Source organism: Solanum pennellii, chromosome 7, assembly GCF_001406875.1.
Source record: "Solanum pennellii chromosome 7, SPENNV200".
NCBI classification, from domain to species: domain Eukaryota; kingdom Viridiplantae; phylum Streptophyta; class Magnoliopsida; order Solanales; family Solanaceae; genus Solanum; species Solanum pennellii.
In genome coordinates, this window is record NC_028643.1 from 19,592,208 (window position 1) to 19,617,602 (window position 25,395).

At 37.2% G+C, this 25,395-nt stretch overlaps 1 pseudogene; it reads right to left on the reverse strand.

Moving 5' to 3' along the window:
• Positions 1–509: 509 nt before the first annotated feature.
• Positions 510–7,221, reverse strand: LOC107024899 (annotated as a pseudogene).
• Positions 7,222–25,395: the final 18,174 nt, after the last annotated feature.

The window sequence follows — 25,395 nt, forward strand, 5'->3', positions numbered from 1 at the left end:
CAAAATAAAGAGGGAAAAATGATGTGTCGCACGGTGCCAATTGCACGAAGCTTTGAATCGGCGGTGAAAATTATGGCATATGTTCTCTCACTCGTCATGATGAATGATGTGTCTCACGGTCCCAATTAAACAGAGTTTCAAATCGGCATGATGAAAATTATGGCATATGGTCACACGTTCGTCATGATGAATGATGTGTCTCACGGTGCCATTGCACGAAGATTCAAATCGTCATGATGAAAATTATGGCATATGGTCACACGTTCTTCATGGTGAATGATGTGTCTCACGGTGCAAATTGCACGAATATTCAAATCGGCATGATGAAAATCGTGGCATATGCTCTTGCGCTTGTCATGATGAATATGATCCTATTGACTTAATAGTTTTATGTTGTCTCTCCGTGTAGATGATAAAAAAATTCTCAATCAATATGTGACTCTTCGGTAAGATGTAGAGAAGTAAACTCATGAACACTTTGATGTCTATTTTCTATAGAAACAAGTCTCTCATACTTCGAAATCTCCTACACCAAGATATTGACGTTTTGGTGGAACTGCATAGAGCTATACAAAAAAAAGGCAGATCTGATAGCAAACTTCAAACATCAATTTCCGTCAATTCTGAAGGATTTTTGTTTTGAAGTATGGATATGTCATATCCCATTTAGTCTAGTCTCTGGAACATCAAACGGATCATGATATCAATATTTCTACAACAAGTTATGAACTTTCTACCGCAGGCGTGCTGTACTTAAAAAAAGTGACAAAAATTGAGTTTTGTATGCCTCAAATTGACAATCAATCCTTGTAAGAGCATACGTAATTATAGAAATCAACGTACATAAATTGTGTTCCTACCAATTATGGAAAATTATGAAGATGAAAAGTTTATTTCCTACAAATTATGGAAATTTTCCATGGGAATCAAATTATGGAAATTCCATGGAAACCAAATTATGGTAAATTTTCATAAGAATTAAATTATGAAAATTTTCCATGGAAAACAAATTATGGAAAGTATTCATAAGAATTAAATTATGGAAATTTTCAATGGAAATTCCATAGAAACTAAACTATGGTAAAATTTTCTCAGGAGATACATAAAAATATGCCCGAATGAGAATACATTCGAGTTATGAGAATCTGAATTCCTTGCGTTCTATTCAAGTGAAAGACTAAAATTTCCATCGAAGCCACAAGATTTCTATCACCCAGTCAAGCTTGTGGACGCAATCCTTACACATTGAATTGGCGGTCATTTCATAGTGATGACCCAAATGAAATTACCACACTATGAAGAAATTTAAAGCGATAAGTTTTCAAGAGCTTGAAACACTTCAAGTCGAAAATGAGTTGAAAAACAACCGAAAATCAAATGACGTCAGAAAAATTAGAGAATATTGTCATCAAGACTCTGGTAAATGTTGACCTCAACATATCTGCATGGTCATTTTTCATGAAACTTCAAATGTCTCGTGAAAGATCTACTACAACGAAAAAAAACATTTACTTCACAAATACTTCAAGGCTTGTCTTTACAAGTTCAATAAATTGAGCACCCCAACAAGCCTCGAAGCAGGGGGCATTGTAGGCGGTGATGTTTTTTTATTGATGAATCCATATTAAATTTGGGTTAAATATTAAATCACCATACATTGACCAAGTCAAATTACTGGTTGATAAAGTCAGATGAATATCTAAGTCAAAATTGTATAACTTAAATCAAGTCCAAACCACTTGGGCCAGTCCATTAAGTTGACAAGATGAACCCAACTCTTGTTCGTCAGGCCTAGGGGTTAAAAATTGCTCAGACCAAAATGCCCCTAAAACCCCAAATTAAGCCTATATAAAGAGGTCTTCTTCTGACGAAAAGACACACAAATACATACATAAAAAAATACATAGTTGCTCTTCAGTGGTGATCTGCAAGTCTTCCGCATACAAAGAAGTCTTCGCTCCAAGTGTTGAGCCGCAAGTGTTCCATCAAATCAAGATCATTTGTGAAGAGAAAAATCAGAGGATTACATCTTTTATAAAAGATTTCATAAAGATGTAACCTTCGCATAAATCCAAATTCAAATATTATTGTTTGCTTGCTATTTTCCTTTCGTGTTGCTGTTTTTCAGGAACGAAACTTTAGACACATACAGGCATCATACAAGTCAATCATCAACGTACAAGACAATACTCCCATAATTCACAAGATATGACAAAATTCAGTAAGTCATTTAACTATTTAGACCCTCTACATAAGGTTATCCTAAGACCCACCTAAGTGAGATATGAAGTGGTCTCCCATACAACCCCTTCATACACACCTAGATGATCTTCAAGACTACCCTAAATAAGGATATTCCTTTCCAAAACAAGCCAACAAATCAACATTCATTACTAGGTATACTAAAGGACATTCATGCATTTAAGGGGATTCATATAATGATCTTTAAAGACCTAGGGAACCCACTCCAGTATCTTCAAAGCCGACTCATGCCATGTGTATATAGCATCCCGTTGTTGAACCTTTTCAATAGCTAAAGTGTACATCCCACATGATGAAAATAGGAATTAACCAAAATAGACCATAATAGCTATGTATTAAATCCGGTGTCATAAGACCCCACACCATGGAAGGTGTTCTACTTGCCAATGATAGAATTAGGACACATTCCATGTAGCCACATGGTTTAAGGGATATCAAAAGGCTTTTTTGTACTCTAGTCTCATACTCAAGTAGAGCTACAACCGTAAGCATATCCACTTGGTGCTTTTCCATGGTCTTCATAGATTAAGTTCATTCACGTAAGAGTATCAGAGAAGTTACAATCCCTAAACCTACAAACTCATAATACCACTAGTAAGAAGGGATCCACAAGGGTAATACCTATCAAGGTCTACTAGGATAGCTCATTCATGAAATGGGTACCATGCTAGGTCTATCTGATTCACTTCATTATAAACCTTCTTTTCATATTCATGGTTTGCACATTCACTTAGGGTTCTAGACTCATCAAGAAGGGTCACCATTCTTAGGTCTCCGGTTGAAGACATACGCTAGAAAACTTCCTTTATCATTAATGTATCAAGTAGGGACAACTAGTTCTGCCTAACCAAGACACCATATCAACATAAAAAGACTCTTCATAGTATATCATCATCACATACCAACATAGAGGAACATGTTTTTATTAACAATATCACATAGCTTTATACAAGCTCATTTTAACATCATATAGCAACTTCACAATATGACTATTTTAAACACAACAACAACCAACGTTTAACTCACCTCATAGAACCATCAAGATCATAATAATAATAAGAACAAGAAGTAAGCACCTACACTAGAAGTGTATCGAACCATAAAGAAATCCTACTATACTAAGCATGCTAATCAACTCACCATTCTCGAATATCACAATTCACCATTACCCAACTTCCAATCTGATAGGCTCAAACTATACTTCCCTAAAAAAGTATAAGCGGTCGTATCAAGTAAAGAACCCAAATTTTAGGTTAGGGTAGATCCCACGAGAAAATGGTTTAGACTTAACTTTAATCTAAGATTACTTCTATTTAGTCAAGTTCTTTTCGGAAACAAACAATTAAAGGGGAGATTTGGTGTAACAAAAGTAATTAATTAAGTCTAAGTAAACAAGTAGCTAGTTCAAATATTTGATGTTCATCAAATGATGAGAGAAACTAGGGTGTAAGTGTTCCCCTTAGGTTAGGTTCAGAACGCAGTAACCCTAGCTATAACAACTCTTTCCTCAGATCTTGCATCCAAAGTTGTAAGTTATGTATCCCTAATTCCTTGGTCCGACAACTAGTGAATTTCACTCCGTACCTTGGTCCAGCTACATGTGTTTACTTTAAAAAACCTTACCTTTTACCTCTTATTAAGCATCATAATCGATGTATCACTACACCATTTTCGGCCTACAGCAACACCACGTAAGTGTAGCCTAAACTAGCAAAAAGTGTGGCCTTTGAGAAAAGCTACACTTTTGGACATTCAGCAACACTTTTTAGGGGCTGCCCAAAAGAAGCGTAACCTTTGACATTGGGCAACACTTTATAAATGTTGCCATCTTTGGCAACACTTATAAAGCGTAGCCAAATAGGTATAAGGGCACGCTTTGAAGACGTGCATTAGCAACACCGATTTTTTGTTAGAATACACTTAAAAGCGTTGCATTTTCAGATTTATTGGGCACACTTAAAAAGTGTTGCCTTTTATTGGTCATCTATTGCAACATTTATAAAGTGTAACTTTATATCTCATCTATTGCAACACTTATAAAGTGTTACTTTATATGTCAACTATAGCAACACTTAAAAAATGTTACTTTATATCTCATCTATAGCAACACTTATAAAGTGTTGATTTTATATCTCATCTAGAGCAACACTTACAAAGTGTAACTTTATATCTACCTAAAGCAACACTTACAAAGTGTAACTTCAACATTTATAAGCCTACATGTAGCACAAATATATATAATATATTTACATACATACAAGTGACGTAAAACACAAAATGAACTAATTAATCATTAATTGAAGCTAAATATTTCAAATAAACTTCGAGAAATATTTCACGTACAACCAAAACATAGAAAGTTATTGCTTAAAGATCTCTAATATCAACAAGTTCCAAAAACCCAAAAGTGTCATTCAAACGTATATGACAACAATACAAAAATTTCTTCATCTTTTGCCACAATGGATCGAGTTTACTTCTGGCCAAATTCAAATTCAATTACCTGCATTTTCCTGCACATTTAAAATAAAATTATAAGTTTGTGAATTAGTTTTGGAAGTGCATAATCAGAGAGAATTCACTGTAAGACAACCAATCCAAATATAAATACAATTTCAATGTAAAAATTACACATTATAAGGACTACAACATTTGTGCAGTCTTCTGTTGTTGGCTCTCAAAAATTAAACTTCAAAAGTTTAATTTGTGCAGTCTTCTGTTTAAACTTCAATGTAAAAATTACACACAAGTAGTCCAAACAAACCAGTGATGACCACTGGAAACAAGGTTCATAACATAGTTTAGAAGTGTCCACAAAAATCAATACATAACAACATGACATGATATTTTCAAAGAACTGCAGCATAGTGCAGCTGCTGAAGGAAGATGGGGAAGTCTGACCAAGTGTGGGGTTACGGAGACCACGACGGTCCGTCGTGACTGTGACGGTCCGTCCTGCAGGTTCGTCATGAAGTTCAGAGAAGTAATCCCAGTACCCATATTCCAAGAGTTTAACTAAGTGTGGGGTTACGGAGACCACGACGGTCCGTCGTGACTGTGACGGTCCGTCCTGCAGGTTCGTCATGAAGTTCAGAGAAGTAATCCCAGTACCCATATTCCAAGAGTTTAACTAAGTGTGGGGTTACGGAGTCCACGACGGTCCGTCGTGACAGTGACGGTCTGTCTTGCAGGTTCGTCATGAAGTTCAGAGAAGTAATCCCAGTACCCATATTCCAAGAGTTTAAAGTGTTTTGGAACGGAGACCCTCGACGGACCGTCGTGTCTGTGACGGTCCGTAGGTGGCAGCGTAGTGCAGTTGCTGAAGGAAGATGGGGAAGGCTAAGTGTGGGGTTATGGAGTCCACGACGGTCCGTCGAGTCTATGACGGTCCGTCCTGCAAGTTCGTCATGAAGTTCAGAGAAGTAATCCCAGTAACCATATTCCAAGAGAAGTAATCTCTAGGGCAAGGTTCATCATCAGACAGTGAACAAAAAAGACACAAACAAAAAATACAGACAAGAGAAATGTTTAGTAAGAAGAGAAGGAATGCTATAAAAAGACACAAACAAAATCTTGAACAAGGTAAAGATTTAACAGACAGTGAACAAGTAACCATTAAGGATCTATCAAACATAATAAATATACCCACAAGATCTTCTCTCAATGGTCAAGCTCTAGATGGTTTCTCAACCCTACAAAGGTAAAGGTTTGCAAACCATTAAACTCTATACTAATAACAATAGTATTATAATTGTCTAGCATGTAGACATTTTAATCACAGGCTGCTGCACATTAATGTGTTAGCCACAGACTCCTCAATTGCACAATAGTAAAAGAACAGTTATTCAACTAACGATTCGAATGCTTAAACCAAAAACAAAAAACATTCTTACCAATTATAAATTGGTGGACTAAACTTTGACAAGTAAAAATAAGTTTTGAATTTCATTACCAAGAACACCAACTAAACTAGAAGAAAAACAACATTGACACTATTAACAGAGAATTTGAAATACAAAATACCTTTTGAAGAACAGAATCTTGAGCTGACCCCGAAGAAAATGGAAGATTTGTGCCTCTTACAGCTTGTGCACTACTTGCATCAATAGGTGAAGCAAGGTTAGATCCAACACACCCGGGTATATCTTGAAAGTTCAATCCAGGGTTGTTTTGCAGCAATGGAGTGAATAAATGTCGCATTTCTTCTCTCAATTCTTCCTTTAGAGAAGTGATTTCATGAGCATGCTTTTGTTTTAGATTGTTAATTTCCTCATCTTTCTTCAAAGAATTTGTTGTCACTGATCTACCATAGCACCTAACTCGACCAGGCTGCTCCTTTCCAAGCACTGCCCTAAATGCATCATCAGCTGTTTCCCCAGAATTTTGGCGATTTTGAAGTTCAGCCTATTGAATAAAATTGGCATCCATAGTGAATTGTAAGTACTATTTCATTTCCAATCCTATGATATTGATCAAGCATTAAAACATTATGAAAACTTTTCGTAATAAATAATTAAACAATGTCGACAAATAATTGATATCTCCTCGAACTTGCACAAGAAGAAGAAGAAGAAGAAGGCATACGTGATTAAAATTTAATGTAGTCAAACTCCCCACAATATAAATGTAAGTCTGAATAAAGTTCACTAATAATCCTCTTTGAAAAACTTACTATTGCAATTTGGGTATCAGCCTGGATTTCCTTTCCCGTCTTGGTACGAGTTGCAATAAATATTTCAATCTTTGATGGTTCTTCGTTGTTGTCTTAGGCTGCACGCTATAGATTATATCAAAAGAAATTTTAAAAAATCAGTAAGTTCTTATAAAGTACAAAAAAATGAAAATCAAATTTTGTATGAAATGTCAGCTAAGTATTACCAATGCCACGCGTACTCTAGCAAAATTAATAGGTCCCATTCGATGCCTCCACTTTTGTCTTTTCCTGTTTTGAGAATTCATCTCGCATATAGCCTATTGTTAAAAACAAAGAGATAATTGAATTGATATGTATAAAAAGAATAGATATGACACAAAATTAGTCGATGAGTGGAAATGCACCATTTTAACCTTACTTGAACAATTGGGTGTTTCCAATACTCGATCAACTGGCGGAATTGATTATGTGGAATGCCATCAGGACATTTTGCTAGCATATCCTCAAGGGTACTGTTTTTATCAAAAAAATTCTTTTTAATTTTTTGCTTGTGTTGCCTCCAAGCATCATGAAGACCAGTCATCACCCACTTCTTTCCTTCTACTGGAATTATAAATTTGGACTATGCAAAATAAAATATATTTAGTTTCAGTAAGTTAAAAAAATATGAATTATCAAGAGTTGTTGTTTTTACATTGACGTATTCCCACATGCGCTTTTTAGTATCATTTGGCACCACATGCCAACTAGTGTACATCTAGCTGATGAATCTAGGATTCCTTGCAATTGTTCCTATAAAGTTGCTTAATTGTGACACTATCTTATTAGTTGGTCCCACCGCTTGTCCTTTATCAAATGTCACCTCCTTTCTTTCTTCCAAATTTCTTGCATGAATATCCTTACATGTTGTATGTCCTCGAACTTTTTTTGGCTTCGACATTTCTAGATTGATGTAACAGACATGAAATAAGATATTTCTTTTATAATGAGTTCTAAATCTTACAAGGTTTAAAACATACCTTTTGTACTACAATCAATGTCAATTTCCTCTTCTTGTTCCACACGATCATCCAATCTTTTGTTATGTTCATTAATAATAGGAGTATGCATAAATTCGACATCACTTGTTGTGTTGTTGTCACATTTTGTTTCATCATCTTTGTGTATCCCTTGATCTTTTAGAAACTGATCAAGAGTACTAGCTGGTATGACCGGCTTCCTCTATACCTTTTTGCAATTCGGTAGATCAATAATATCATGTCGTGCCTCTCCGTTACCTAGTGTTGTTCCATTCGCATGTGCTGAAGCAGTAACATCTTTATTGAATGACTTATGGAACCTAGAATTATTCATAGGAACNTTTAATTCAACAATATCAACTATTCTACCATAATAAGTCAAATCTGCAGCAATCAGATTTTTATCCTTTGAGCTTGCAAAGCTTGTAGTTGAGGCAATTAGTGTAACACCACTATTTTGTGTTTTACGCCTTGCATCACGCTGCCTATCATGGAATCTATATCCATTTATGAGATACCCAGAATATCTTTTTGCAACAGAATTTGGTCCTCTAGACAATTGTTTTATAAAATCAGGCACATCCTCTTGCAAAGCACGAGTTTCAAACCATTGAGAGAAGTTTTGACAATGATTCTTTTCTTTGCTCCATTTGGATCTTCGTGACTGATTATTAACCTCTTGCTCGTGCACTCTACAAAACTTTTACTATATTTGTTAAAATAATAAATTAAATAAGATAAAAAANACCCTTTTTCTTTAGCATTGTTGATTGATTCATTGTTTTTGCTTTGTTTAAATCTCTTCAATTTTGTTTCCCAATATCAAGTAAACCTACAAAATAATAAGATTGTTTAAGTGAAAGAAGTAGCAGGACGGATTCAAATTGGAAGAACTACATAAAAAATAGAAAAAATTGATAACATATGGAATAAGAGGCCGTTGGCTGCATCCACATTTAAAAACTTGAGAGCTTCTTATTACTTAAATTAATAAAAGGTAAAGAGTTGTACCTCTCTCGGAGCGACAAACTCAGGACAACNCATCATTGTTTCGCGCTCTCCTATTAAATCTGGTATGCACACCCCGATGCAGATATTTTGAGAATAAATTCGTGCAATGTATTCCCACTCGTGTCTCTGCTATGCAACCTTCTGGAAAACGCTATTGCGAATGTATGATTTGAATGTACCCATTTCTCTTTCAGTGGAATTNATAATAATCAGATAAGAAGGCAACATATTACATTCCACATATTAGATATATTAATGTATTTTACAAAAAAAAAACTATTATATTACCAAAATNAATAGGCAAATGAATCATGATATCAAAAAATGAAGGAGGAAAAATTCGCTCCAACTGATTTACTATTTCTATGATCTCTACTTCTAAGCAATCCAATTCCTCCAATGTGATTACTTTTTGGCACAAATGATGGAAGAAGGAACTTAGACGAATTAAAGGAATAGCCACATGATCAGGAAGAATGCATTTCATTTGTATTGGAAGAAAGTAATGTAACATGAAATGAGCATCATGGGTTTTATAATTAGACACCTTTCTTTCATCCAAGTGCACACACCTAGATATATTGGAGGCACTACCATCAGGTAGCTTGGCTGTCTTTAAAACTCCACAAAAGATGGATATCTCTCCATTTGTCATTGAGAAGCACTNCGAATGTTCAGATGGCTCATTTTCATAACTTTGTGGGAGATTAGATTCAACTTCATCACCCATGATAAACAAGTCTCTANACTATCTTCTGTATCTTGTGGATGAAGGTTCTTCCTGATTCCCATATCTTTCAAATCATACCGTGCTTTTGCATGATCCTTTGTTTTTCCTGAAATATCCAAAAGAGTTCCAAGTATGCTATCAACTATGTTCTTCTCTATGTGCATTACATCAATGTTGTGTCGTAACAAGTTGTGCTGCCAGTAAGGTAATTCAAAAAAAATTGACCTTTTTTTCCACGGGCCATCATTTGATCTCTTTTTCTTCTTCCCAAACACATTTTCAAAATCACGTAAGCTACTAAGAACATCAATTCCCTTTAAAGGAGCTGGAGGAGGCCTAAATTCAGTTTTTCCATTGAATGATCTTTTGTTTGATCTCCATGGATGATCCATCGGTAGAAAAACAGGATGATCCATATAGCACATTTTCCGACTATGTTTAAGATAGCAAGAATTAGTGCCATAGTTACAACAAGGGCAAGCAAACTTTCCTTTTGTACTCCAACCAGATAACATAGCATATGCAGGAAAATCACTGATTGTCCACATAAGAGCTGCACGCATTTGAAAAGTTTCATTTCTAGAAGCATCATATGTTTCAACCCCAGAATCCCATAATAATTTTAACTCATCTATCAATGGTTGTAAGTAAATATCAATGTCATTTCCAGGTGTCGCGGTCCAGGTATAAGTAAAGAAAGTATAGAATATTCAGATTTCATGCACATCCAAGGCGGCAGATTATAAATCATCAACATAACTGGCCATGTGCTATGTGATATACTCATGGTTCGAAATGATTTGAATCCATCACTTGACAAGCCAAGTCTCACATTGCGACAATCTTGTGCGAAATCTAGATGCACCCTATCAAAGTCTTTCCATGCTAGACCATCAGCGGGATGCCTTAACTTTCCATCTTTAGAACGTTCCTCTTCAAGCCACCTCAAAGAATCTGCCGTCTTTGAGCACATAAATAGCCTTTTGATTCTAGGAATTAATGGAAAGTGTCTCAAAATCTTTGCAGAAACTCGATGTTGTTTTTTTGAAGACTCAAGCTCACTATCAACTTTAGGAGCTTGAATATATCGTGAAGCTCCACAAGTATGACCAAATTCGTCATCCGTATGATCATTCCTGAACAACATGCAATCATTTGGACATGCATCAATTTTATCATAATCCAGACCAAGATTCTTAACCATAGACTTGGTTTTATTGTAAGACTGAGGAATGTTCAACTCGGGCATCGCCTCTTTTAATAACTCTAGAACAGAAGTGAATGATTCATTGCTCCATCCGTGTAAACACTTCAACAAATATAAGCTAAGTGTGAATGATAATTTAGAGAAACCTATACAACCAGAATATAATTCTTGGTTTGCCTCTTCAAGTAAGCTATAGAATTTCTTGGCATCTTCATTTGGACCATCATAAACTCCTCCAGCCTGTGCAACATCTCTAAATTGATCATTCAACAACCCATCAATATCATCATCAACATTCAACTTGATATCCCATTCCCCGTGATTGATCCATCTAGTATAGCCTTTAACGAATCCATGGCATATTAGATGATCATACACTATATTCCTTCGGTTCCAAAGAATATTACAACATTTCGCACATGGACACTGAATTTTCTCTCCATGAGGATCTCCATAAGAGTAAGCAAAATCTAGAAATGATTCAATGCCATCAATATACTCTTTGCGATACCTTGCTAAATTCATCCAATCCTTGGATGGGATATGTGAACTCCTAGAAGAATATATCAATATTTAGTCTTTCAGTAATAATCATTAACCAGTTCACAAGTAAGTTTTAAAAGTCACGAGTAATCTATCAGAATCATGTGTTATGAGATGATAAAAGTTTCTTACCTAGTCATGAGGCTTTCGCTATGTCAAATCAAACCTTTAATCCTCCACAAATGTTTTTCAATGTTGATGTTACTATAAATGAAAAAATAAGTACAGCTAATCGGATATACATAAATCTGTCCATAGATAAATGCGGAGATTTTGAGAGAAGAAATGCCGAAGAGACCACCTACGGAGCTTGTGACGGTCCGTTGTGCTTGTGACGGTCTGTAGGTGGCAGCTTAGTGCAGTTGCTGAAGGAAGATGGGGAAGTCTGACTAAGTGTGGGGTTACAGAGCTTGTGACGGTCCGTCGTGGTTGTGACGGTCTGTAGGTGGCAGCATAGTGCAGCTGCTGAAGGAAGGTGGGGAAGTCTGACTCAGACTAAGTGCGGGGTTACGGAGACCACGACGGTCCATCGAGTGTGTGACGGTCCGTCCTGTAGGTTCGTGATGAAGTTCAGAGAATTAATCCCAGTACCCATATTCGAAGAGTTTAAGTGTTTTGGAACGAAGACCCACGACGCACCGTCATGCTTGTGACGGTCCGTAGATGGCAGCGCAGTGCAGCTGCTGAAGGAAGATGGGTAAGTCTAAGTGTGGGGTTACGGAGTCCACGACGGTCCGTCGAGTCTATGACGGTCCGTCCTGCAGGTTCGTCATGAAGTTCAGAGAAGTAATCTCAGTACCCACCCTTTCTGTGAGTGCAATCAATTGGAATTGTTGAAAAGTGAATCAAGATCATAGATCCCCTGTTACCACCCCAAGGCAACCTAAGAGAGAACGAATGGCTCTAGCAAAGTCAACCCAGGAGAGAACTCTTACGGATTTTGTATAATAGGAATCCAAGGAGATCTAGTATATGCAGAAACACAAAGCATAGGCAACACGACAAATATTGAAGCTGAAATCACAGCAATTTGGAAAGCACTAAGTTATTGCAAGAGGTGTGGGATCACAAATGCCATTTTAGAGATTGACTCGCTAAGTCGCAAGAACATGATTCAATGAGAGTGGAGGTTAACTTGGAGTTTAATTGATAAGATAGAGGAGATGCATATGATTATGGGAACAATTCAAATCCAGATAGTACATATATTTAGAGAAGTTAATCAATTAGCTAATTGCATCACAAACATATCTATTAACCAAGAAAACAGGCAGCAGTATGACAGATTTCAAGATCTACCTAGTAGTGCAAGAAAGAACTTAAACATGGACAAGCAACAGTACCAACAATCAGAATAAGAACAAAGAAAATCTTAACCATCTGCAGAAATTAACATGAAAAGCAAAGGAAGAACCACAGAGTCACCTATTTACAAAATCATTTGTGGCCAAGTAGGGGAAAAGTATTTGTTTACAAACCAACAACCCCCACCTGAAGATAGACCGATATTTGATATCTGACAAAAGAAAAGAGCAGCAACAAGCCGAAAACAAAAAAAGAGAAAAAATACATTCATAAGCTGATTCTGCCAATGCTGTGAAAATAAGTCGATGTTTGGTAACAGAAGGAAGTTAGCATCTGAGATTTGAAGCAAACAATACAGACGATTCCAACTAACTTTCATTTTTTATTGACGAATTGATATGCAAAAGAAGCAAACAATACAAATGATTCAAAATATAAAACAAGGACTACAACTAAGGAAACTTGTACAAAATAAATGAAAACTAGAGGAAATTTAATCACCAAAATGAGTTATCATTATTTGGGAAATACCAACAGAAAGGAACTGACTTCTCACATGACACGAGGTATAAAAATTAGTGATTCACAAAATTACGAGGGCAAATCAATGAAGATGCAAATTCAAAAATAGCATGCTCAACCACTGTCCGAACAAGGATAAAAATCTCACAAAACTAAACGTGAACTTTAAACTGAAATTATCTTAATATTGGCATAAGCGACAGATACACTGAAAACCACAAAACAAAAGATAGAGAATGTCATCTTTAAGTTGATTAAACACGGACTTAAAGAGAAGAACATTTGAAGTAAATAGGCAGCCAACTCATGCTAGTAAGAGGGTCGCTTTTGTGCTTATGGCCAAAACTACTGAATTAGCTAGGCTAAACGAAAAAGTCCATGAAAATGTAGTCATCAAATACTATGAAATGATTCTAACAACTTCATACTACGAGGTTATCCCAAAACATTTCGGAATACTAAAGTTACTATCTATACTTGAAAATGCACTAGAGAAACAACAAAATGACTTCTTCACTCTTCAAGACATACAGTCGAAAACCAAAAAATTGTTCCAACAAACAGAGACAAGACAAAATTATTGTGATTAACAAATGAACAAACAATGATTAAGACGAGCACAGTAAAAAAATTAGCGACCATAGATTAAAACAAACATTATAGCAAGAAAGTTCTTAAACATGGACAAGCAACAGTACCAGCAATAAGAATAAGAACAAGGAAAATCTTAAGCATCTGCAGAAATTAACAAGAAAAGCAAAGGAAAATCTAAACGTTTACGAGCTACACTCCAAAAATCAACTGAGTTTCGGAAAAATCAAATAAGTTTCGGAAAACAGAATTGTTCTTATTCTTATAGAAATCGTTCTTACTCTTCAAGTAATCGTTCAACTCTTCAGCTCAGTTCATCGAATCTTTAGCTTGTATTAGAAAAGAGAACTACTTCTTCAGCTATCTTCACCTCTCTTCACTTCGAACCTTTAGTTCTTCAGCTTGTACGTATCGGAACCTTTAGTTCTTCAGCCAATTCTTCTGCTGAAAAGAGAAACGTGAAAAGGAAAGCTGAAAGAGGAAAGTGAAGTCAAAATGTTTTGTTAATGTTTAATTTTTTTGGCCAATAAAAATGGGAGGGAGTGTGAAAAAGGAAAGCTCATAGAGGAAAGTGAAGTCAAAATGTTTTGTTAATGTTTAATTTTTTTGGCCAATAAAAATAGGAGGGAGTGTTAAAAATATTGGAGGGAATATAATATTTTAGTGAAAAATTCTAAGGCAACACTTATAAAGTGTTGTTTTTTTAATTATAAAAATAGGACATTTTAGAAGTGTGGTCATATATGTAAATAGGTGTTGCCAATTATATCATACTTTAGCAACACTTATAAAGTGTATCTTATATTATTAAAGAGTACACTTTTGAAGTGTTGCCAAAATTATTGTAGCTAAAAGTGAAAATTTTTGGCTACGCTTTAAAAGCGTTCCCAAAACTACTTTAGGCAACACTTTACAAGTGTAGTCCAGAATAAGTGTGGTCGTAGACCTAAAATGGTGTAGTGTATGTCTTCGTTATTACTTCGCACCAATGGACTAGCCTATTAGATAGTGTATACTAAATCTACGTTGATAATTCTTTTCTTATTATCTACCTCCTTGGTCCGGCAAGTAGCAACAAGGCGAGTTCTAGCGTTGGCCACTGTTAAATAGACTTCTAAACGAAAGAATTATCAATAAATGCAAGACACTATTCTTGATTGTTATTTTATCAATTTCTACTTCGTTAGTTACCCATGGTTCCCACAACCCTAGTTGTTGATTTAGTTACCCATGTTATGAATTACACAATTCATATTTATTAGACAAGAATTCATGTACTTAATATAAAAAGTTTGAAGAAAATCTAGAAAATCACTTGAATTAATCAAAGATATTGTAATAATCGATTCCGAAAAATTGAAGTATTTTCCGAAACCCAAAGTTCAACAACCAACAATCCAAATCTGAAAATTAACAAAGAGTCTAACCCCAAAAATGAGGTTTTTAGTACTATTTATAATAAAAGAATACTAAACATAAAGGGAAACCTAATTAAGGAAAATCTACTCAAAAACGCGTCTCGCGTCGACGATCTTACCGACGGATCGTCGAGGCAACGACGGATCGTCGACACCTCCATCGGTCCATACTTCAACTCTATTTTCAGCTGCTTTCTTCTCCATCTCTCTGTTACCATCCACGGACCAAGACGAAGGTCCATCGATGTCCTTCGATGCTCCACACTTAGAATCTCTTTAAATTGGATACTGGGGCTACATTCTGTTAACACTAATAGATCACCAGAAAAGGATGGACCGTCATCCCTTCCGTAGTCCCACACTTAGTAAGAATTCCCCGATATTTCCTTGGCAGCATAACATCTTCATGGAGACGGTTGCCACCCACGGAATGTCGACTCGTCGATGGCTCCGTAGGTCATCTTTTCTGAAATTTTCAACACATCTTCAGCGTTTTCATTCTGGACAGTTTTTCCTGCAAACACAAAGAAAAATACACTAAAACTACTTCAAAGAGGCCTTATACACACACTAAACTTAAGAAAAAACATTGAAAGTACCGTGAAACCACGGTACATCAACACCCTCAACTTAAATTCGTTGTTTGTCCTCAAGCGACTCACTATGACTCACACAAAAACCTATGTACAAATTTATCCTTATTTAAGCTTTCGCAATCATCATGATATCAATCCCGATTATGTTCATTATGTTCATGCATGATATCACTATTAGGCTCGCTCATGTGGATCAGACCATGACACAGACTCACCGTGCACCGATTACCTCTCCTCTTTTATCTCTCACCAAGGTGCCAACTTTCCAGTATTGCAACTAGTGTCCTTTCTTTAAAAACAATATCCTCCTTTTTCACACAGTGATTTCAGTTTGAGTATAAGGATTATTTTTTCAACACTCACTCTCAAAACAACTTCTTACCTCATTGGTACTTTATCGCTAGAGGCTTGCCCTTATTTTCACTTCTTTAAGTTCACCATATTAGACTCTCAGGATCATGATAGGACTTTCTTAGCTTGTAACGTAGGCTCAGGTTCAGGTAGGTTATATTTGGATGCATTTTAGTGGCTCGTTTACCTCCTTTACATAACGACTAAGTATCCTACCTTTTCGTCGTTTAATCCGCCCTATTCTTAATTTTCTTATATTCTTTTGCCTTGCTTTTGTCCTTTCTTTCTCCTTTTGTGTAAATGAGTCTTATTCTTAATTTTAATTTTATTTTAAAATTTTTCACTTGATTCAACTTTGCTTGAGTCACTTTTTTTTCTTCTTTCTCTCTCTTTATTCTTTCAACCCCACTTTCCGGAGTATTCCCGTAAATAGCCACCCTAAACTAATGTCTTTGCCATGAGTCAAGGTAAACAATACCCAAGGTTGGGTCAGGGTCTAGACGAGGCTGTTTTCTACATTAGCCACCCTTAACTTATGCTTTTGGCATAAGCTGAGGTACACATGTCGAAGGAGAGACCAGGACCCACACATGGATCCTAGAAAAGATAAATTTGAGTAGAAAAGAAAGGTCCATTTTAAGCTCAAATAATTTGGATCAAGAAGGTATTAATTTCATTTGGTTTTCTTTTATCTAGGCTAAAGATTTGCTATCTTTCAACAAGGGCCTATGATCTTTTTCTAATTGTCTATCACAGATTACTTTTAGCAGGACTAACCGGGCAAGTTCTAGCTCAATACCAACAGTGGAATATTAAACTTTCCTCACACTCACTTAACACCTCATTACCCTAAAGGATTATCAGACACCTAGTTCGAGCTTAATATTGAGGGTCATGCAGCGGTGTATCTCTACGTCATGCTTAGAGCCACACATTCATCATCACTATGCCTAATCATCCAAGCATTTTCTTTAAATCAAGATATCATATTATTTAGCCATCATGCTTCTGAATTCATATCAATACTATCTACAAGATACTAACGTGCTGGTTCAAAAGTAAAGTAAACACTCTTGGGGAAAAAGAACACAGACAAGAAAACCCCACGAGAAGATAGTGAGTTGGGATATTCAGGCTTCACCCTAGCACTCACTTTCCATTTACCCCACCCCAACAAAAGAGCATGCAATTGTCCCCAATGCATAAAAAATATAAAATCGAGTGGTAGGTGAAGCAAACGTGATATCTACGGACCCTACTGACAGTCCGTCGACAGGATGACGGTCCGTCAATTGGTCTGTCAATCAGTGCACCAGGCCAATTTTTCGCAAATTTCTGGGGATTTGGTCCCTGCACATTGAACACCCAATAAGCTAATCTTTTTGTATTTTCTGGACACTTTTTAGACACAGACCCTAGTTTACTCTCTAGACAACACTTCTAATAAATAAAAGAAAATTAATATGTGAGATTAAGTGTGAAAAATTGAAATAATGCAACTACGCCTATAAAATCACGAAAAAAAACTATTGTTGGCTAAAGGATACATATTGGGTTGCTCCCAATCAGCGCTTGATTTAACGTTGCAGCATGACGCAGGACTCTTGATTACTCATACTTCATCAAGATGGTATGCCTCGATCACTTCATTCGCCTTTTCAGCATGCCCAAGGTAGATTTTGATTCGTTGCCCGTATTCCTTGAACCTTACAACCTCCTTATTTTCCAACTCAACCTCTCCATGAGGGAAAACTTGGTTGATCAAGAATGGACCAATCTATTTGGACTTGAGTTTGTCCGGAAAGAAGCGCAACCTTGAGTTGAATAAAAACACCAAGTCCCAACCTACAAAATCGCGCTTCTCAATCTTTTTGTCATAGTACCTCTTCATTTTTTTTGTAGAGGGCTGAACATTCATATGCCTTTAAGAAAAATTCATCATGCTTATTCAACCCATTTAACCTCTGTTCCACAGCCTAATTCCAATCCATTTTCTGTCTCTTCATTGCCCACATGGCCTTAAGCTCTAACTCAACCGGCAAGTGACAAGCTTTCCCATATACAAGTTGGTACGGGGACATACCTATGGGAGTGTTGTGTGCTGTCCGGTAGGCCCAAAGAGCATCATCAAGCCTCCTTTACCAATCCGTTCTATTCGCATTCACCATTTTTTGAAAAATCTACTTGATTTCTCATTTTGACACCTCAACTTGCCCACTAGTCTGAGCATGTTATGGTGTGGCCACATTGTGGCGAACCCAATATTTCTCCAACAATTCTTTTAACAACTTGTTTCAAAAGTGGGATACCCCATCACTAATAATGGCCCTTGGGGTGAAAAATCTAGAAAATATGTTCTTTTTCTAGAACGCGGTGACACTCTTCCCTTCATTATTTGCAAGTGCTATGGTTTCCACCCATTTTGACACAATCAACCGCCACAAGAATATACTCCATCCCATGAGAACTCAAAAAGGGGACCATAAAGTCAATACCCCACACGTCAAACAACTCAATTACAGAATGAAATTTAAAGGGAGTTTTTGTCGTCTAGAAACAGCTCCATCTCTTTTGCACCTATCACAAGCCTTGGAGAACTCATACGCATCTTGGTGGATGGTTGGACAATAGTAGCCACATTGCAAGATTTTATGGGCTGTCCGGATACCACTATGATGTCCACCCACAGACGAGGAGTGGCATGCCTCCAAAACACTAAAGATCTAGACTTCCGGCACACAACGCCGAATAAGCCCTTCGGCACAACTCATATATAAATATGTCTCATCCCAAATGAAATTTTTCACATCATGCATGAACTTTTTCCTTTGATGTAAAGACAAGTCCAATGGGACGATATCACTACCCAAGTAATTCGCAATATCAGTGAACCATGGAATCAAGTCTTGAGAAGCGGCCAATACATGCTCATCAGAGAAAGTATTATCAATTTCAGCGTTCTCACCCAATTCTTGCATAGCTCCATCCTCTAGTCGGGACAAGTGATCGGAAACTTGATTTTTGGTCCCTTTCTATCTTTCACTTCAAAGTCAAATTTTTGAAACAGTAATACCCAACGAATCAATCTAGGTTTCGCATCCTTCTTTTCCATCAATAACTCAAGGAAGAATGACCAGTATGCACTATAACTCTTGTTCCAAATTGGAGTGAAATTTCTCGAAAACAAGGACCACCGAAAGGAGCTCTTATTCAGTCACATTGTAGTTTTTCTGGGCTTCATTAAGGGCTTTTCTTGCATAGTAAATGGGGTGAAGGATTTTCTCCCTTCTATGACCCAAAACTACACCAAGTGCAACCCCACTAGCATCACACATCACCTGAAATGGCTTACTCTAATACGGGGAAATGAAAATGGGCGCAGACACAATTTCTCCTTCAACTCAGAAAATGCCTTAAGACAGAATTCATCAAAATAAAACTCACACTTTTTCTCAAATGACGTGCACAGAGGATGTGCAATTTTTGAAAAATAGTTGATGAACCTCTCGTAGAAACTCGCATGCCCAAGGAAACTGCTCACACCTTTTACAGAGATGGGTGGTGGAAGTCTCTCTATCACCCCAACTTTAGCTCGATCAACCTATATACCCTTCTCTAAGATGCGTGGCCCAATACAATACCCTCTTTCACCATATAGTGGCATTTTTCCCAATTTAGCACAAGGTTGCAATGTTCACATCTTTCGAGAACTTCGAACAAGTGATTCAAACAATGATCAAAGAGTCACCAACAACAGAAAAATCATCCATAAATACCTTAATGGTTTCCTCCACCATATCGGAGAGTATGTACATCATACATCTCTCAAAAGTAGCTGGTGCATTACATAACTCGAATGGCATCCTTTTGAACGTGAAAGTTCCATAAGGAATAGTAAAAATGGTTTTCTCTTGATCTTCTGGTTCAATAGAGATTTGATTGTAACCTGAATAACCATAAAGAAAACAATACCACCCCTTTCCTGCAAGCCTATCCAACATCTGATCCATGAAGGGCATAGAAAAATGGTCGTTCTCAGTTCATGCATTCAATTTCCGGTAATCCATTAAATTTCCGGTAATCCATACACACTCTCCATCCAATCACCAGCCTCATTGGAACAAGCTCATTTTTCTCATTAGGGACCACAGTCATTCCCCCTTTCTTGGGCACACACTGAACAGGGCATGCCCAACTACTATCAGCGATCGGATATATGACTCGGGCATCTAACCACTTAATAATTTCCTTCTACACTCCTCTTGCATAGGTGGATTTAAACATCTCTGGTGCTGAATACTGGGCTTATGATCAGGCATGAGTTGGATTATGTGAACAAATAAAGGGAGGGATCCCAATAATATCCGCAATAATCCACCCTATAACTCTATTGAACCTCTTCAACACTTCAACCAAACACTCTACTATTTGCATATTCAAAACTGATACAATAATTACCGGCAATGTTTCACCTTTCCCCAAGAATGCATATCTCATATGAGGTTGTAGAGTCTTAAGCTCCAATTTTGGAGCCTTTCTCAATAGATGGTTTAGCGGGTGGAGACTCACGATGCTTCATATCTAGATCCAATCTCTTTGGTTTGAACCAAACATCACCTTGATCAAGTGCCGCAACCAATAACCCATAATCTTTGATAGAGTCACTCTCAAAATTCATGATAACTACCGCTAGTGCCTCAACACCAAGACTCTTTCCTATTTGTACCTCGGACAAACTCTCAACCTTATAAGATACCACACATACAGATTGGATCTCACTATTCTGCATCATGGACCTACAAATGCTGAAAGTCGCTTCTTCATTGTTCAACAGAAACTTCATCTTCCCTTTCTCCATATCAAGTAAGGAACGACCAGTAGCAAGGAATGGCCTCCCAAGAATAATAGGAACCTCAAATTCCACCTCACAATCAAGAATCATAAAATAATTTTGAAAAATAAATGACTTCGCTTTTACTAGCACGTAATGGAGTATCCCAATAGGCTTCTTCATCGTTCGATCGGCCATCAGTAGCCGCATCACAGTGGGCATTGGGTCACCCAAACCCAAACTTCTTGTAAATATAGAGATGCACTGAGATTTATGCTTGCCCCAAGATCACATAATGCTTTGGCAAAGTGTAGCAACCCGATTGTACATGGAATAGTGAAAGCACCTGGATCATCTTTATTTTGCACAAGAGACCTTGTAGAAATAGCACTACATTGTTGCATACGATCATCATCCTCAAAACTAACCGATCTTTTCTTAGCGACCATATCATTCATAAACTTCGCGTAACTGGGCATTCGTTCAAGAGCTTATATCAAGGTAAATTGATGGAAAGCTATTTCAACATAGTTATTAAACGCCGGTATTTACTATCCTCGGGCTCTTTCACCAATCTTTGCGGAAAGTGGGGTGGTGGTCTAGGAGTGTGGGTCATTGTTTGGGGTGCCTCAGCTTCTTTTCCCGATTTATCTACCAACTCACCACTAACTTCCTCTACCTCATCATCTCCTCTCTTTTCATCTTCGACGCCAGACGGTATAGGTGGATCCGTGGTTTGTTTACCCCCTCGAGTAGTGAATGTTATACAATGTCCATAATTTTTTTTATTTTAGACAGTATTGTTAGGAAGAGTACCCGATTGGCATGGGTTCACAGTAGAAGGCAATTGGGCCATTTGCAACTCAAGATGCTTGATTGAGATTCCATGTGCATCCACCTTTTGCCCAATATTTGCTAAATCACCTCTCAACTCTTTGCTGTGCTCATCACTAGCATCACACCTCCTCCTCATCTTCTTCAACATATCCTCAACTTGCGCCATACTAACTACACCATCACTTGGAGCAACTTTTCGATTTTGAGGTGGAACATAAGGCCCACTCTGATCGTTTCTGTTACCATAGTTACCCCGGTTGAAGTTGTTGTCACAATTGTAATTTCCATCTCGAACATAGTGACCCTCTCGGTTGTGATAGTCAAGAATTTGATTTCCTTTACCTTGGCACCAATTTTCCTTATTAGAGCCTTGGCAGTTCGGCCAGAAACCCCTCATCTGCTTATTCACTACATAAGAATTTTCTTCTTAGTAGTACTCATCAACCGGTGGTGGTGGTTTAGCCAAATAGATTACCGCATTTAACTTTTCTTCGTGAATCTCGTCTACAGCTGGGTTATGTGAAGCTTGCACTGCAAAAGTGTTTCTCCCAGTATCTGACTTCCTAGTGCTCCAAGCTTTATTGTTTCGGAAGATTTTCTCTAACTTCTCAGCGATCTCTGCATAAGTACACTCCCCATAAGATCCACCCGCAATCGTATCAAGCACTGCTTTATTATTATCATTTTCCCCCGATAGAAGTACTCTTTCATTGACTCATCATCAATTCGGTGGTTTGGGACACTTCTCAAGAATGAGGTGACATATCCCAAGAACTTCTTACTGACTCTCCTGGTAATGCAACAAAGTTGTTCACCCTTTCTGTGTGGTTTAGTTTTTTAGAAACCGGGTAATACCTTGCTAGGAACACATCCCTCAATTGCTCCCAAGAATAGATTGAATTTTAGGGCAACTCAGTAAACCATATTGCGGCTCCCCCCGTCAGTGACAGAGGAAACACCCTTAATCCAATTACATCCATGTATAAGTTTAACCTCCCTACACAACTCTAACACACCGACCTTAGTTTGACGATGTGAGCATGTGGATCTCAGATGGTAGCCCAAAAAACAAACCTCTAGCGGTGAGCATCTGCATCAAGCTACTAGTTACCACAAATGTATGACCATGTGGTAGAGTAGGTAGCACAAGTGGTCCATCAGAGTCAGTGATGTTAACATTTACTCTATAGTACTCTTGAGGGCGTGGGGCGGGAGGTTGCCTCCTTGGATTACCTTCACCAGGGTTATCAACAACCACTGGATTATACGCATCAACCCGCGGGGGAAGTTGAGGGTTGATCTCATCATCAATATAAGCAGGATTGTATTCAATATTCATTCTGCCGAGTGTGCGATTTAGTTCTGGGTCAAGAGGAGATATTGGTTCTCCTCGACTCCGTGTACTTGGCATACACTAAAGCTAGACGTGCGAGAGACAAAAAAAGAAAACATAAAATCAGGAAATTGTTGACTAAATATTGGTAATGTGCTTAAAGTTAATCTAAAAGTCACTTTCCCTGGAAGCGGCGCCAAAATTTGATACGCTCAAACTATACTTCTTTAAAGAAGTATAAGCAGTCTTATCAAATAAAGAACACAAATGTTAGGTTGGGGTCGATTCCACGAGGAAAATGGTATAGACTTAACTTTAATCTACGATTACTTCTATTTAGTCAAGTCCTTTCTGAAAACAAACAATTAAAGGGGGGATTTTCTATAACAAAAGTAATTAATGAAGTAGGTAAACAAGTAGCTAGTTCAAATATTTGATGTTTATCAAATGATAAGAGACACTAGGGTGTAAGTGTTCCCCATTGGTTCATAACGCAATAACCCTAGCTATAACAACTCTTTCCTGTTATCTTGCTTGCAAAGTGGTAAGTTATGTATCCCTAATTCCTTTGTCAGGCAACTAGTGAATTTCACTTCGCACCTTGGTCCCGCTACGAGTGTGTACTTTACTAAACCTTACCTTTTACCTCATATTAAGCATCATAATCGATATATGTCTTCGTTATTACTTTGCACCATTCTTTTCTTATTATCAACCTCCTTGGTCCGGCAAATAACAACAAGGCGAGTTCTAACGTTGGCCACCAGTAGAAGGACTTCTAAATGAAAGAATTATCAATACATGCAAGACACTATTCTAGATTGTTATTTTAGCTAGCTCTACTTTGTTAGTTACCCATGGTTCCCACAACCCTAGTTGTGGATTTAGTTAATCATGTTATGAATTAGACAATTCATATTTATTAGACAAGAACTCATGTACTTACTTTAAAAAGTTTGAAGAGAATCTAGAAAATCACTTGAATTAATCAAAATACTGTAAGAATCAATTTCGGAAAAGTGAAGTATTTTTCAGAACCCAAAGTTCAACAACCAACAATCCAAATCTGAAAATTAACAAAGAGTCTAACCCCAAAAATGAGGTTTTTTGTCCTATTTATAATAAAAGAATACTAAACAAAAAGGGAAGCCTAATTAAGGAAAATCTATCCAAAAATGTGTCTCGCGTCAACGACCTGACCGACGGATCGTCGAGACAACGACGGATCGTTGACACCTTCATCGGTCCATACTTCAACTCTATTTTCAGCTGCTTTCTTCTCCAACTTTCTGTTACCACGTACCAAGACGATGGTACATCGATGGCTTTCGTTGCTCCCCACTTAGAATCTTTTCAAATCGGATACTGGGGCTACATTCTATTAACACCAACAGATCATTAAGATGGTCCGTCGATGAGACAACAGACTGCCATCCCTTCTGTAGCCCCACACATAGTAAGATTTCCCCAATCATTCCTTCGCAGCATAACATCTTCATGGCGACGGTTGCCACCTACGGACCGTCGATGGCTCCGTAGGTCATCTTTTCTGCAATTTTAAGTACATCTTCAGCCTTTTAATTTTGGAAAGTTTTTCCTACAAAAACAAAGAAAAATACATTAAAACTACTTCAATGTGGCCTTATACCCACACTAAACTTAAGGAAAAAGCATTGAAAGTACCGTGAAACCACGGTACATCACAATCATAACAAGAGAACTTACCCATTATCATGCCGATAAGGCCAAGATCACCAAATCATCCTTACATCCAAAATTCACCATATATAGAGATAGATAACAATAAGGATCAAGACTATAAATCAATCTAAATACAAGTCTATCCATGGACAATCACAATTATCAAACTCACTTTACAAGCCAAAAATAAGGAAATTGAGAGATCATGTATTCAAGGAGTTTCTCACTTAAAATCGTCAAAGAAATAGTAATATAATCATAAGAATTTGTTTGAAACTATTTAATGCAATAATTCATGAGTTTGAGGAAGAATTGGGGCCTTGATAATCTTTTCGAAACTTGAAAACTATTTGAGAATTGGCTTCAGATAGAAGTCTAAATCTAGATATGGAGTCACCATACCTTTACTAAGATTCCCCAACAAATTTGAGAAAGAACCACGTTGAAATCACCGAACCCTAGCTCTAATGTCTCTCTTCTTCTT